At 44.1% G+C, this 15,283-nt stretch overlaps 1 long non-coding RNA gene across 1 annotated transcript; it reads right to left on the reverse strand.

Moving 5' to 3' along the window:
* Nucleotides 1–675: 675 nt before the first annotated feature.
* On the reverse strand, nucleotides 676–13,394 carry LOC106732057 (uncharacterized). The gene is made up of 4 exons (XR_001368301.4): nucleotides 13,316–13,394; nucleotides 8,040–8,171; nucleotides 987–1,091; nucleotides 676–843 (listed from the first exon to the last, which is right to left on the reverse strand). It is a non-coding gene; the product is annotated as an uncharacterized LOC106732057 (long non-coding RNA).
* Nucleotides 13,395–15,283: the final 1,889 nt, after the last annotated feature.

Genomic DNA, 15,283 nt, shown 5'->3' on the forward strand with positions numbered 1-15,283 from the left:
GAAGTCCAATCTCCTGGCCAAGTGGCAAAGATAATTTAAGGTTACGAATAGGGCAAGGGCAGCTGCTGATGAAATCTGCCATGTACGGAAGAGAAACAAGACAGAGGCTGTACTATGTGGACCTACAGAAGACTTGAAAAGACCAAGAGGGCCTCCTCATCATGCTTTTCACCAAAACCTGAGTTTGAGCTGCCAGTACCCTTAATCCATGATGCTGGACTGAAAAGAAGCAGCAAAACAGTGAATCAAAGATCTCCCCTTGGTTTTCAAAGCATGGCCAGACCATTCTAATGGAGACTACCATCCAGTGCAGACCACTATGGGGAAAAAAGTTCCTGAGACTCTATGAGTAGGGCCCTACCAATTTCTCAGCCATGAAAAACGTGTCACAAGCTGTGAAATCTGCCCTGCATGTAAAATCTGATCTCCCCTTGCTGCTACGAGTCTGGGGTTCCCAGCTGCTAGTTTAGCCAGCCTGGACAGGGACAGGAGTTCCCTTTCCCCTATCTGGCCATTCTTGATGGGGAGATCACAGCCACCGTGAGAGACAGGGCAGAAATGAGGGTGGAACCCAGTGTAGCCCTGCCATGAAGGTGGCACAGAAGTGAAGAGGTCATGTCTGAGAAAGCCCAAATGTATGGTGACCCTACAAGTGTCCCTTCTGCACTCACCTTGCCATCCCCTTTTGGGGTGGGACCCCCAGTGTGAGAAACGCTGCACTAGGGGATTCCTCTACAATCCTGAGGTCCAACACGGTGAGTAGTTCTTGGCAGACCCTATCCCACACCTTCCAGAAAGTAGTTGTAGATTCTCAGGGAAAATTTCCATAGTTCAAAGATCGGCCTGGATGGAGATTAGAGGACCAAAAGGAAGTCATGTCCAGGAAAACCCAGATGCATGGTGCCTGTCAAACATCAACATCCCTGGCATCAATTGGCCAGATACTTGTTTGTACATACTTGTGTATAAATACATCTGTTACTTACCCAGGAACAAAAATATTTTGTCCATCTGCCACTTGTATCCGCCAGATTTTATCCAACCTTCTACTAACTCTGTAGTCTCCTGCCAACTGCTCCCTTCTTCATTTCCTGGAACAGCACAAATGAAACTTAGCTACATCGATGCAAAGTTCTTCATCCTGGGAGCATGGCCAAACTCAGGTGGACCAACATCAGGAGCCAAATAACAAAAATCATCAGACTGTCTTAAAATAATGAGATTAAAGAAAAATAAACAAAACATTGATTTGGGGTCTTTTTATGTGTCTGCTTTCTGAGCCTAGGGTCATGTTTTCAGCCCTTTTCTCTGCAAACCTGAGGACTTGAAACACTTTTTACATGAAAGCCAAGGGGGCGTCTACACACATAGCCTATCTTAAGAAGGGATGTTAAAATGTGTTTATTTGTGTAAATGTGCAACCACTGAAACGTTTAGCTGTTACACATTTACAGGGGGAGGGTAAGTGCTCACAAGGAGCTGGCTTTTAATCCAGCTTGCCATGAGCAACAACTTCCATTCCCCCTCTTCCCAGCACAGTGGGCAGAGAGGGAGGGGCTGCATGTAACAATGAGGCTTATTGGTTAACTGTGTATTAGGGTACACAATCACATCCCTAATGTTAATATAGCTGTGTGAGCACAGCCCCCTAGCATAAATGCATCCCACACAGAAAGAGTTTTTCTGTTGGCATAATAAAACCACTTCTCAAACAAAGCCTCCTTGGACAGTCATGCTTAGTATCAGAGCAGGGGCAGTCAGAGAACAGGTTTCAGAGCCATGGGTCAGACCTGGGATCAGGACACGTCATAGACTCAGACTCGTAAGTGCAGAAGGGGCCATCATGATCATCTGGTCTGAGCTCCCGAACTTTGCAGGTCTCAGAACTGCATCTGTCTACTCCTGTCAAAGACCCGCCATCAGTGGCTGAATTACTGAAGACCACAAATGCCAATTGGAAGATGTCAAGTTATAAAGAATCCACCATTTATACTAGTAAAACCCACCAATGACACATGCCCCAAGCTTCAGAAGAAGGCAACTTTCCCTCACTTATAGTGGTAGAGATGCAGCCATGTTAGTCTGGTCTAGCTGAAACAAAAGACAGAACTATGTAGCACGTTAAAGACTAACAAGATGGTTTATTAGGTGATGAGCTTTCGTGGGCCAGACCCACTTCCTCAGATCAATATGTGGAAGAAAATCGGCACAACCATATACACCAAAGTGATACAATAAAAAAAAATGAACGCATGTGAAATTGACAAATCAAATTTTAGAAGAGAGTGGGGGTGAGGGGGGAAGGTTAGTGTCTGTGAGGTAATGACATAGGGGTGATAATAGGGGAAGTTTCTGTGAGGTAATGACATTAAGGGTGAGCCTCAAGAGCTTGATAAATCTGACCCGGGGGAAATTCATTCTTAATCCCACACATGGGCTCAGTCAGACCATGAGTACTTTGGCAAGACCCACCAGCCAAATGCCTGGGAAAAAATTCTTTGGTAAACTCAGAGCCCTTCCCACGTCAGCAGCCATTGGGGATATTTACCTCCAACAGCTAGGGCTCGTCTACACTGGCCCCTTTTCCGGAAGGGGCATGTAAATTTCATGAGTCGTAGTAGGGAAATGCGCGGGGGATTTAAATATCCCCCGCGGCATTTAAATAAAAATGTCCGCCGCTTTTTTCCGGCTTTTAAAAAAGCCGGAAAAGAGCGTCTACACTGGCCCCGATCCTCCGGAAAAAGTGCCCTTTTCCGGAGGATCTTATTCCTACTGTCTTTGAAGTAGGAATAAGATCCTCCGGAAAAGGGCACTTTTTCCGGAGGATCGGGGCCAGTGTAGACGCTCTTTTCCGGCTTTTTTAAAAGCCGGAAAAAAGCGGCGGACATTTTTATTTAAATGCCGCGGGGGATATTTAAATCCCCCGCGCATTTCCCTACTACGACTCATGAAATTTACATGCCCCTTCCGGAAAAGGGGCCAGTGTAGACGTAGCCCTACAGATCAGCTACATGCCATTGTGGGCAGCCTCATCAAACCAGCCCCTCCATAAACTTAGGAAGCTTAGTACTGAACCCAGTAGGTTTTTTGTCTCCCTCCCACTCCAATGTGCCCCCTTGGAAGGTCTCTGAATTTCAGGCCTCTAATGGTTAGCATTTTTGTTTAATTTCAAATCTACATTTTTTGGGTCCAGTTTGTTCTTGTGACCTCCTCTCCCTCCCTGGTATTTATCCAGCTGATGTATTTACAGAGTACAATCACATCTCACTTCAGATTTTGGTTAGGGAAAACAAGCCAAGCTCTTGAGTCTCCTCTCATAAGGTGGGGGTTTCCATTTCTCTGATCACCTAAGAACATAAGAGGGACCATGCTGGGTCAATTCAAAGGTCCAACTAGCCCAGTTACCTGTCTTCTGAGGGTATGAATGGAACAGGTAATCATCAAATGATTCATCCCCTGTCACTCCTTCCCAGCTTTTGGCAAACAGAGGCTAGGAACACCATACCTGTCTAATAGTCATTGACGGACCTCTCCTCCATGAAGGTATCTAGCTCATTTTTGAACAGTTATAGTCTTGGTTTTCTCAACAACCTATGGTAGGGAGTTTCACAGAATGAATGTGCTTTTTGTGAAAAATCCTTCCCTTTGTTTATTCAATACCTGATGCCTATTAATTTCCTTGGGTGCCCACTAGTTCTTGTATTATAAGGAACAAAGGATACCTCCTTATTTACTTTCTCTACATATCATGATTTTATAGACCCCTTAGTTGCCTCTTTCCCAAGCCGAAACATCCTACTAGTTTTCATCCCTCCTCATAATGGAAGCTGTTCCACACCCCCAATTGTTTTTGTTGCCCCTTTCTGAACTTTTTCCAGTTCTAATGTATTTTTTGTTTCATCCTGCTAGCTGTGGTCATACTGGAGGTGATATCAGTATAGCTAGGGCTATCACAAAGTGCTTTTTACACCCCTGAAGGCTGTAGCTCTGATGACATAACTTTCAAGTGCAGCCCAAACCTGAGAGCCTCATGTCATCACAAGATTCCAGGCTCTGGGACTTTAAAAAAACTAAAGAATGGGCTACTTGTGATAACAGGGTTGCACTCTGGCTCTGCGCTGTGTCTCATGATCTGTAGCTGCAGCTCTCCTCCCAGCATGTATCTACCCTGTGCACTGTGGCTTAGGGTCTGTGGCTGCAGCTCTGCTTCCCAGCTCAGCTCAGGCACATGTTGTCTCCTTAGCTCAGCCCCACTCAGCCCCAGCAAAACCCACCTCACGCAGGAGCACAGAGGATAAAACACTCTTCTAGATTTCTCACTCCCTTATTGGGCTGCCTGCCTTGTCAATCAGGCTGATCTGGAGAGCTGACCTCTTCCCATTGTTCCTGGGGTCTGTAGGTCTCAGGATCCTGATTTCTCAAGGATCCTTCCCCTTTGTTTTTGACATTGGAAGGTAGCCAACCAAAAACCCCAATGAGTTTTAGTAAGGTGCCAACAGTCCCCTTACATGTAACTTTACTCTTGTCCTTTTGCTGATTCCCAAGATTGCTTTCCCCACTGGCGCCCCTTACGGATCTCACTGATTTGCAGTCTGGCAGGGGATAAATTATAACAGATACAAAAGAATATATTTGTGTACCTTCTACTTCAGTGCGCAGCTGTAGGCAGCCACTTTTCTGAATGTGTTTTAGTTTCCACAAAGTTTACATAAATATGGGATTTCCACTGATTCTCATTTTATAATTCTTCTTTTAGATATCTGAAGTGCAGTAATAAATCCTCTGCAGTGGTACAGGTCATCTGGCATTCACTGAAGGGCACGTCCCACTGAGGTCTTTAAGAAGGGGTCCTGCCAAACCAATCAATGGTTTGAGATATGGGGGATTAATTTGCAGCTGCAGCTCAGAGGCAGCTCAGGTAGACACTACCTGCTGAGGACAAATTCAACACTATGAAAGAAAGGTGTTGCACTCAGATTTGGTCTACACACCCTACAGACTTTTTCTTTCTAAACACAATTGTTAATAATCACATTAGCTGACCCAGGACTGAATGTGACTTAGCAGTAGGGCAAACCATGTTTAGCATCATGTCATGTCACTCAGCCATGTTAAAACCCTAAGGAGGTTTAGCTGACAGTGTTGAATATAGTCTGTCCTGGTCTATACTGACTACTAAACTATGGTCAGCTCTTGTTGATAGCTGTGTTCAGTCACAATAACATTTCTAGGCCCTAGAAGGGGAGAGTTGTGCTGGTTAAAAGCCAGGACAGGGAGGTCTGGGGAATCAAACAAAGCTACCATGCCTAGTTTATACATTTGTTTTTGGTTTTTTTATTGTATTGTATTAGTTTACTGCTTATAAGATTGCACAAAAAGAATCTAGCTTGGGACTTTTGTAAAATGGGGGTAAATTTGGATTAACGGGAAACCCAGCAATAAAACCATGCTTGGAGAGGGTAGTGGCATGTTTAAAGCTGAGCCTGTGGTGAACTTTTCTTCCTCTGTCATTTTGCTTTTTGCCCTGTGACAGGTGGCATCACCTAAATAATTTGCATGATTGGTGGAAAGGCTGAAGTGCTCAGGCTTTCTGTGACAGTTATGTCATTCTCCAGGCTACCTCTTGGATTGAGATGGTTTATTTATTGATTTGTTATTGCACACATTCCCAGCGATTTGTCACATTAGCCTGCATTTGAGATGTGCTATGTGGCAAATGTCTGTCTTCAGCTCTTCCTTCTTTGCCAAACAGCAATAATATGAAGTCATTTTGGAGGGTTTTTTTCTTTTTTTGATGGCTTTGTAGTTTCTGCTGTGCTAGTAGCGGCAGGGAGCTGTGCTTGATCTATTCCAAGAACTTCTTAGCTTTAAAATTATGGATGTAAAGATGAAGTAAATTGCAATTCATACCTATTACTGAAGATGAAAAATATACATTGTCACAAATTTCTTGATTTAAAAATGGTGTTTTTTTTTAAACTGAAGCAATCTGATTTCCTGGATGTTTGATGTCAGGAATGAGTCTTGAGCTTCTTATTGCTTGGAGAGCACTGTGGGGTCTCTCTCTCTCTTTTTAAAGCTTATATCTAAGCTCTGGGTCACAGCAGGATTTCCTTAGTGAGATTTATCACAGCAGGTTGAATCATGCAATACAAAAGTGAAGATTCTTTTATGACGATAGAAAATGGTCACATAGAATTTGTCTGCACGGATTTTTCTTTAAAACTGCTGAGAATAAAGATTCTTTTTCTATTACACATAATGCTATCCAGATAAGATTTCTGTAATGAACAAAATTTTGCACGTGTTATGCAAAAGAAATAAAGAATTATTTTTATTCTGTTGCTGCACCTGTTATGTTGATTTAATGTGATATGCAGAATTAGCTTTACATACAACTCAGTGAATTGTACTGTTTCATTCTTTGAATATGATTACTAGTTTCCTATTAGAAATGACATTTTACCACATATGATGGCAGGATTTAAGAGCATAGTAGGTCATATGTTATATTGTCTGCATCTACTATATTTATTGTCTGCATATGATGTCTTGAGACAATGGGATGTGAAAGGTGATTTTATTAGGGGTTTTCAGTGTGCCTTCTCTAGGATGCATTTGCGCAGTTAGCTATTTGTATTCATTATGCTTTAGTGATTTTGCTAAGGCAGCTAGAGGCCTTTAGATTACTATCTCAGTCAGGAAGTAGTTAAACACCATCTTTGGACACAATCATCCTCAACCCACCACAGTTGTAATGCCTGTCATGCCTGAAGATGGGTAGGTTCTTAAAAGGGAGAATCGCTGCTCTGTGCAGAGGGGCTGAAGGAGCAAGGCCATAACTCAGAAGTCCCTGGAAACAGAGGCTGCTGACCAGGGAAAACTTGAGCACCGGGGCTGCCTGAGGCTCTCTCAGAAAGGAGATTTTTCTTTTTGTCCCTTCTTTGGCTTCTCTAAGGCCTAGGACTCTGCTTTTGTGGGCTGTAGAAGCATCATTCTTTCGTCTGGGTTGCTGTAACTCACTCAGCTGAAGGGCTGTGCTCTGGACTGGACTCTGAGGCAGAAACAGTGCTTAGCCAGTCCCCAAAGGGCTGGTACTTGCTAGAGAGGTATACCCTATTACAATTGTGTTGCTCTTTATCCTTAGTATTCAAAGTAACTCTTGTCCTTGCTAGCTCACTTGGATGGCCAGAGGGTCTAATTCTCTGCGGTACTAAGCGCTCTCAACTCCCATTCACTTCAGTACTCCATAGAAAGTGCTCAGCATCTTGTTTGATCAGGATCTCACTGTTGAAAGAATCTACTAGTGTCTGTTTCATCTCGTCTCTGTGGGATAGACTCTCAGTAGCATGCTGAGAGTCAGCCCATGACTCTCAGTAATATCAATATGAGTTGTATTGCTAAATCTCTATGCATATTACATCTAAAAATGTTATATTCAGATAAAGTTAAAGTTAGGAAATGCCAGAAATATGGTTGCCCATGCAAACTTAATTTGCCCACCTTCAAGGATGGCATTTCGGGGGGGGGGGGGGGGGGAAGCCATGCATCTAGGGATGCTGTTTGCTTTTCTTCCTATTCCCCTGTCAGGAAGCAAGAGGAAACTATATAGCTTGTGTGCATTCTTCTCAATCCTGGCTGGTGAAGGGAGGAACAGAGAAGTAATTCACCAAATCTGTGTCGTTTCCCCTTGCTCCTTGATAGAGGAACAGGAAGAAAAGCAAGCAGCATCCAGGTATGCATGGCTCCCAAAATGGCAACCTTGCCCGCCTTGTGTATATGCACCACGATGAGTGTTTATTTACATGATCTCATACTATTTGTTCTGTAGGATCCTTCCTCATTCAGTGTATATGGTGCTCAGTATCCTAGTGTTAGCCTCACAAACAATTATTTATCTTTACAACTCTTCCGTGGCATAACATAGTACTATTTTTACCATTTTATAGACAAGCAATTAAGGCAAAGGGTCACTAGAACAAAATCTTATTAATTTTGAATACCACAGTAATTGCACCCCTGCTTGACACATCTAGTACCTCATTTTTCAGACTTCCAACTTTTAGGTCAAATGAAGAGGAAATCCTGGTCAAACTTCTCCTTCACTACACTCCTCTGGATTTTTTTTCCCATGAATACCATCCATCCTATGCATTGAATGAAGCCGAGGTCTGGAGGAAATAATCATATGAGACCATAAAATTAAAAATTGTTGCTTGTGCTCCCTTAAGTCTACTGTTTCATAAATGAGTAGTACATTTAATTTTCAACCAAAATATTCTTAACAGTTTTTTTTAAATGTAGTTTCTAATTTAGGTTGTGCTTTTTAAGAAAAAAGAACAAAAATAGAATTCATTAAGTGAAACAAAATGGCTGTGTCTACACTGGGCCACTTATTCCGGAAAATCAGCTGCTTTTCTGGAATAAGCTGCGAGCTGTCTACACTGGCTCTTGAATTTCCGGAAAAGCAACGATGCTCTACCGTACAAAATCAGCCGCTATTCCGGAAAAACTATTCTGCTCCCACTCGGGAATAAGTCCTTATTCCGGAACACTGTTCCGGAAAAGGGCCAGTGTAGACAGCCCAGTAGTCTTTTCCGGAAAAAAGCCCCGATCGCAAAAATGGCGATCGGGGCTCTTTTCCGGAAAAGCGCATCTACATTGGCCACAGACGCTTTTCCGGAAAAGCAGCCTGCCAATGTAGACGCTCCTTTTCCAGAAAAACGGAATAGTATTCCATTTTAAGCATTTCCGGAAATTCATGCCAGTGTAGACACAGCCTAATATTCCTCCCTCCACCATCACACATTTCTCACTAAATCTTGAGTATTAAATCTTCAGCATAGGCCATTGCCATTTGAGAGAAAGAACTACTTTTGTTACTGGCAGACTGTATTATCTACAGACCAGTCTCTAGAGAAGGATGACTAACACACTGAATTGATGGTTTATATGTGTCCATTTTACAGATAACATAATCAAGGACAAACATGAGATCACCTGCTTTTGTGTTTAAGTCTCTTGTGAGCTGTATTAGAAATCTGGGCTCTGTGTTCAGTTTAGGTAACCTTTGAGGCCTTTCATGATTATGAGGGCTAGTAAGAACACAGAATTAACAACAACAGCTGGTAGAACCCTGTCTAGAATGAATAGTCTTCTGGTTCCCAGGGCAGTACACCTTCCATTATGCTTTCATATTTTGATGGATGGGGCAAAACAGGAGGGGAATCCATTCTGCCTGCCCATATAGAACTTCCACCCTGAGTGTGAACTGCTAAAAGAATGTTAAGGGATTCTGGTATGTAAAATACAGAAAGGCAATGGTAATTCTCAGCAGTTTATAGCCTGGCTAGATACAAAGAGATTTTCTCAAGGCAGAGCACTGATTGCCTCTGTGGGCCCCTGGGCAAAGTGTGGGGATAGGGGGAGGGGAGAGTGGCTCCCACTCCCAGTAGAGGCAGGGCCTTGAGTAGAAGGGGCAGGGCTGGGGGCAGCCAGTCTGGAGTGCCAGCTGTAGCGTACCACGCCAGCCCTCAGTGATGCCCAGAGGGTGGCATGCTCCTCCCAGCCCTTAATGCTTCTTGGAGCCTGCAGCATGGTGCTCTAGCAGTGATTTAAAGGGCCCGGGGCTCCAGCTGCTGCCGCTACAACAACAGTTGGGAGCCCCAGGCCTCTCTGAATTGTTGGGCCCCCAGGCAACTGTTCCAGCTCCATTGTCAGTCCTGACTCAAGTTTAATCAAAGGCACCTTCCTAGTCCCAGAAATTTGTGACAAATTTCAAATCCTGCAGCAAACCACTGAGGTGTTGGAGCTCTTCAGAAAATGTTCCCAAAATATTTTATGCTGTAAAAGATTAGGCAACCTAATTATAGGTGTTGCGGCTGCTGCTCCCTTTATAATCATTACCTTTTTGCAAAACACAATGCAGTCATTCTGGCTGCTATGAAAAATAAAGAGCTAAATCAGACTCCCAAAGGACATCAGGATTGTACAGGGTGGACCTCCCTGGTCCGGCACCTTGGGATCTGAGCCAACCCAGACCAGGGAATTTGCCAGACTAGAGAATGTCAAGTCTCCCTTACTGGCTGCCCTGCTGACAGCTCCTCTCCCTGGGGCTCCCCAGGCTGGAGCTCCCCATCCTGCCACTGTCCTGCTAAAGCATCCTGGCCATGGCTCCCCACCCTGCTGCGCCAAGGATTTCCAGGGGTTCCCCAGCCAGGGCTGCCCCACTGCCACCAACCCCACTGCCACTAAGGGTTTCCCAGGATTCCCTGGCTGGGGCAGATGTTCCCCAATGCCGCCTGGCCCCACTGATGCTGGGGTTCCCCTGCTGGCACTGGGACTCCTCAGCCACCACCTGACCCCACTGACAGGATTCCCCAGCCGCTGCCTGGCCCCACTGCCGCCAGGGGTTTCCCAGTCAGGGCTGCCTGGCCATCCTAGCCCTGCTGCTACTGGGAGGGTTCCCCGGCTGTCACCGGCCCCACTGCCAGGGGCTCTCCAGCTGCCTGACACTACTGATACCGGGGTTCTGTTGGTGGTGGGGAGGCTCCCCGATGCTATCTGGCCCCACTGATGTGAGGGTTCCCCTGCCTAGCCACTGCTGGCCCAGCCAGGACTCCACAAACCCCACTGGCTCCTGCTTCTGGGGCTCTTTGGTCCAGCAACAACCATGCCGGACCACAGATCTTGCCGGACCAGGGAGCCCTAGATTTGGGAGGTTCAACCTGCAGTACCAGTACTATTAGTTGCCATGTCAATCTCAGGACTAATTATCAATAATTGTTTTAAACCCACAATTGCTTTTCTGTTGTATGGTGCAAAGCCATATGGCTTTAGACAAAAGCTCTGCCCCAAATGTTGGATTGTAGAAAGAAAATTCAGTGCAAAAATGTCAGTATCATTCACTTGGAGCATGTAAAGTCCTAGCCCCCGAGTGTAATCTCAGCTACACTGGCATGAATCTGGAGTAACATCTTTTACCCAGTATACTGAAATGAGAATTTGGCCTGTAGACATGACCTAAATCCATCCTTCAGCTTCACCTTAACAATTCACCATCAGTCTGACTGACTTAGGAGTGGGAATGTGGGGCAGGCATGTGAGGAGGAAAACGCTATAGGGTGGTGCAGCAACCTTTGCACCCCCTCTTTTATGGGCTCTTAGGGGCCTACTGAGCCTCCAGTACAAAGCAGGGGTTCTCAATTTTTTTTCATTCTGAGGCCTGTGTCACAGCTAGTTTTCTGCACATAAAAGCCAGGGCTGGCATTACAGATAACAAGCAGGGCAATTTCCTGGGTCCCCATCCCACAGTGGCCCCTGCAAAGCTAAGCTGCTCTGGGGGCAGCCCCGGGTGGCAGGGCTCAGGGCCATAGGCTTCCATGCAATGTGGTGAGGCTTCAGCTTTCTGTCCTAGGCCTCAGCAGGCCTAACACTGGCCCTGCTCGGAGGACCCCCTGAAACCTCTGGCAGCCCTGCACCCCTGGTTAAGAACCACTGAGGTAGAGCAGCCTCGGAGCTTCCACAACTTATTCTCCTTCCCATAGATTACTGGAAATACTGAATAGCTAAGACCACAGCACTGTGGTCACACTGTCTCCTTCTCATTCCTGGTGGCCCATTTACACTGGGGGCTCTGGGAAAAGAACCCCTTCTTTCAGGGAGTATTCCCTAGACAGCATTTCTGCTCCTGTTGGCTATCAGAGCACCATGTTTAATGGAAAATCACCACCGATGTAGTTCATTGTGAAATAACAAAACCCAAACCGTGTGTGTGCTGTATGTTTAAACACAGTTTTCACGAACAAATGGACAGGTACTGTTCATTGCTGCAGTACAGACACTGTTAAAGGGTGTGTTTTACTTAAACCCATGCAACTAAATAGGAGAAAGACATCACACTGTCAAATACCTGGGCAGTGTTACTGAAATACATTTTGTATCCTAGCAACAATGCAGGGTTTGGGTTAGAACTACATTCCTACTGCATGTAGTGTAAAAAGGTAAAACCAAGAGGAAAGAAAACTGCTTTCATTCTTGCTGGAATTTCATGTCCACGTGAATTCTGTATGCACATCTGAGGGCAAAATTTGTCCTGTTTTACCTTTATATTAATGGTTCTAATTTCAGTAGATCCCATAAGCCTCCATTAGAATTGTTTGGGAATTCAGTCTTTACATTTTTATTCCCTGTACTGTTTCTTTTAAATGCATGAAAATCATTTTGTCTTTGCACAGGCTGTTGTCAAGCATCTGCAGTAGCTGAAATAAAATGCCGCATAAAAATAAATGCAAATGTGCATGAAAAACATCTCTTTTATGCACATCTCTTTTCACAGACTAAGCAGAGATGGAAAATACCAGGTATGATCATTACCATCCCCAGATAGCTAAAGAAATAAAATAAGAACTTAGTAATTATCTACTCTGGTTAATTAGAGCCTGAATACTCTTTTGTGGTATCTAAGGGCTTGTCTACTGCCATTTTACTTTGCTGTAACTTTTTTTCCTCAAGGGTGTGAAAAAACACTCCTCCTCTCTCTGAGAGCAGCAAGTTGCAGGACTGTAAAGCACCAGTGTAAACAGGCTTCTAGCCATGCTCCCAGCACTGTTAGCTACTCCCCTCTTAGAGGCAGTTTGCCTACAGCTGCTGCTATGACCACGCTGCTGTATTAAAGCATTGCCACAACAGCACTTAACTGTTCACAAAGCTTTACCAGTCTGTGTGGCTATGCACTGTGTCAAGGCTGTTCCCCACTCTGGCACAATGAATGCAGAAGTGGGGGCCCGCAAGAACACTCCAAAACCTTGCCTCTACAGGCTCTGGTATAAAACTTCCCCCCCAAAATCCTAATGCCCAGATTCTGGGGAATCCGCTGCCACCATCAAGTGCTTTTGAATCCATAAACAGGGGTGGACACTTGAAACCAACCCCAAGGGTACCCCAAGCTCTTTCCCTCAAAAGAGCTTGAAAAAAGAAAAAAGAAAAACAAGCAGCAGCCTGTGTATCTACCCTCAGTCAGGCATGCAGATACACACACAAACCTTCCAGGACAGAAAGATCAACCAATACCAGTTAATTTAAAAAAAAAAAAAAAAGAAACAAACAAACTTATTATCAGAAAAAGGCTACAGTTGCAAGCATAGTCAAGTGGCTAGATGGGAAGAGCCACTTATTGATAAAGATACTCAGGGAAAGTCCTTGGGCTAAAAGCTTAGTTACAAAAGAGGGGAAAACAACCACTTAAGCTCAGACTCTATTTCCATATCCAAAAACAATAAATCCTGACAGACTAGCTAAACTTTTCCCTACTTACACCTTGTAAGAAGTCCATTCTTGGAGAGAGAAGTGTCTCCCAGCTCCCTCAGTATTTGGAAGAAACTGCTCTGCCTCTCAAACACAGAAGAGAGAGAGGAAAAAAAAACCCTCTCTTCCAGTTTGAAATTCCTACCTGCACTGTTATTGGCTGACCACCCGATACCTGGCTAGCTACAGGAGGCATTAGTTAACCCCTTAGTCACCAGGTGCTGATCAGCACTCCTGATTATGATTGAAAAGCAAGCTGTGTCCACGCTGTACTGTTCATTCACATATGGTAATGACAAGCTCTGGTGGAAGGAAGCAGTGGGACACTATATTGTTAAACACAGCAGTGCTGATGTGGAAGACACTCACTACATACCCAAGAAAACCAACAATAGAACACCACTTGTCATCACCTACAACCCCCAACTTAAACCTGTCCAACACATTATCAATAAACTACAGCCTATATTGGAACAGGATACCATACTCAAAGAGGCTCTGGGAGACAGACCCATAGTCTCCTATAGACAACCACCTAACCTCAAGATGATTCTTACCAACCACCACAGGACATACCACACTAATACCAACCCTGGTACCTTCCCTTGCAACAAACCCCGTTGCCAGCTTTGTCCACATATTTATTCTGCTGATACCATTATTGGACCTAACCAAGTGAGTTATAAGATCAAGAACACATATTCCTGCGCATCCAGAAATATAATCTATGCTATCATGTGCCGAAAGTGTCCGTCTGCTATGTACATTGGACAAACATCTCAGACACTTCGCCAAAGGATTAATGCCCACAAAACAGATATCAGACAAGATCACAAAGAGAAAACAGTTTCTTGCCATTTTAACCAGAAAGGACACTCTCTCAATGACTTAACCACCTGCATTCTGCTACAAAGACCTTTTACATCTGCACTTGAAAGGGAATCCTCTGAACTGTCATTCATGTTAAAATTCGACACTTTCCAAAAAGGACTCAACAAACGTTTGAACTATCTCACCCATTACCAAGATAGTTTCCCCAATTATCACCTCTAATACCATTAACTCACAAACATCCCACTCTCCCTACCTCTAATATCATCAATTCACAGACACTTACCTTCCTTCCTCCCCCCCCTCCTGCATCCCCCTCCTGTTCTGAAATATGATTTGTCCTTTTCATATTTGTTCATTTTTTTTAATTGTATCCTTTGGTATATATGGTTGTGACTACTTTCTTCCACTATTTGATCTGAGGAAGTGGGTCTGGCCCACGAAAGCTCATCATCTAATAAACCATCTTGTTAGTCTTTAAAGTGCTACATTGTCCTGCATTTTGCTTCAGCTACTCCAGACTAACACGGCTACATCTCTATCACTACTCACTACATAGACATGGAGAGCCATGTAAGCTTCATACCCTAAAGTTATGGTGTTTTTTTACTCTACTTACATAAGCAGTGCCTCACCATCTATGTTGCTATTATATCCAGACAAAGGGGGCCTGCACTTTATGTATTCTACACACCACCATTAAGTGCAGACAGACTAAAAGACAAATTCTAGACTCCCAGGGTATTGAATTATAAGGGTTCAATGTTTGTTACTCTACAGAATTCATTGTGAGCACCACAATATAATTATATATTAAAAAGAAATAGAAACAAGTGCCCTTATAACTCTTGCTGGAGATACTTTGCTCTTAAGCAAAGTAAGCTGTCATGAGAGAAGGAAGGTCATCTCCTGGATTAATAACTGGTTAAAAAATAGGAAACAAAGGGTAGGAATAAATGGTAGGATTTCAAAATGGAGAGCGTTAACTAGTGGTTTCCTACAAGGGTCTGTACTGGGACCAATCCTATTTAACATATTCATAAAAGTCTGAAGAATGGGGTAAACAGCAAGGTGGCGAAATTTGCAGAAGATACAAAACTGTTCAAGGTAGTTAAGTCCAAAGGAGACTGTGAAGAGCTGCTAAAAA

The sequence above is a fragment of the Pelodiscus sinensis genome, chromosome 3 (genome assembly GCF_052426305.1).
Source record: "Pelodiscus sinensis isolate ZL-2025 chromosome 3, ASM5242630v1, whole genome shotgun sequence".
Classification (NCBI taxonomy): Eukaryota; Metazoa; Chordata; order Testudines; family Trionychidae; genus Pelodiscus; species Pelodiscus sinensis.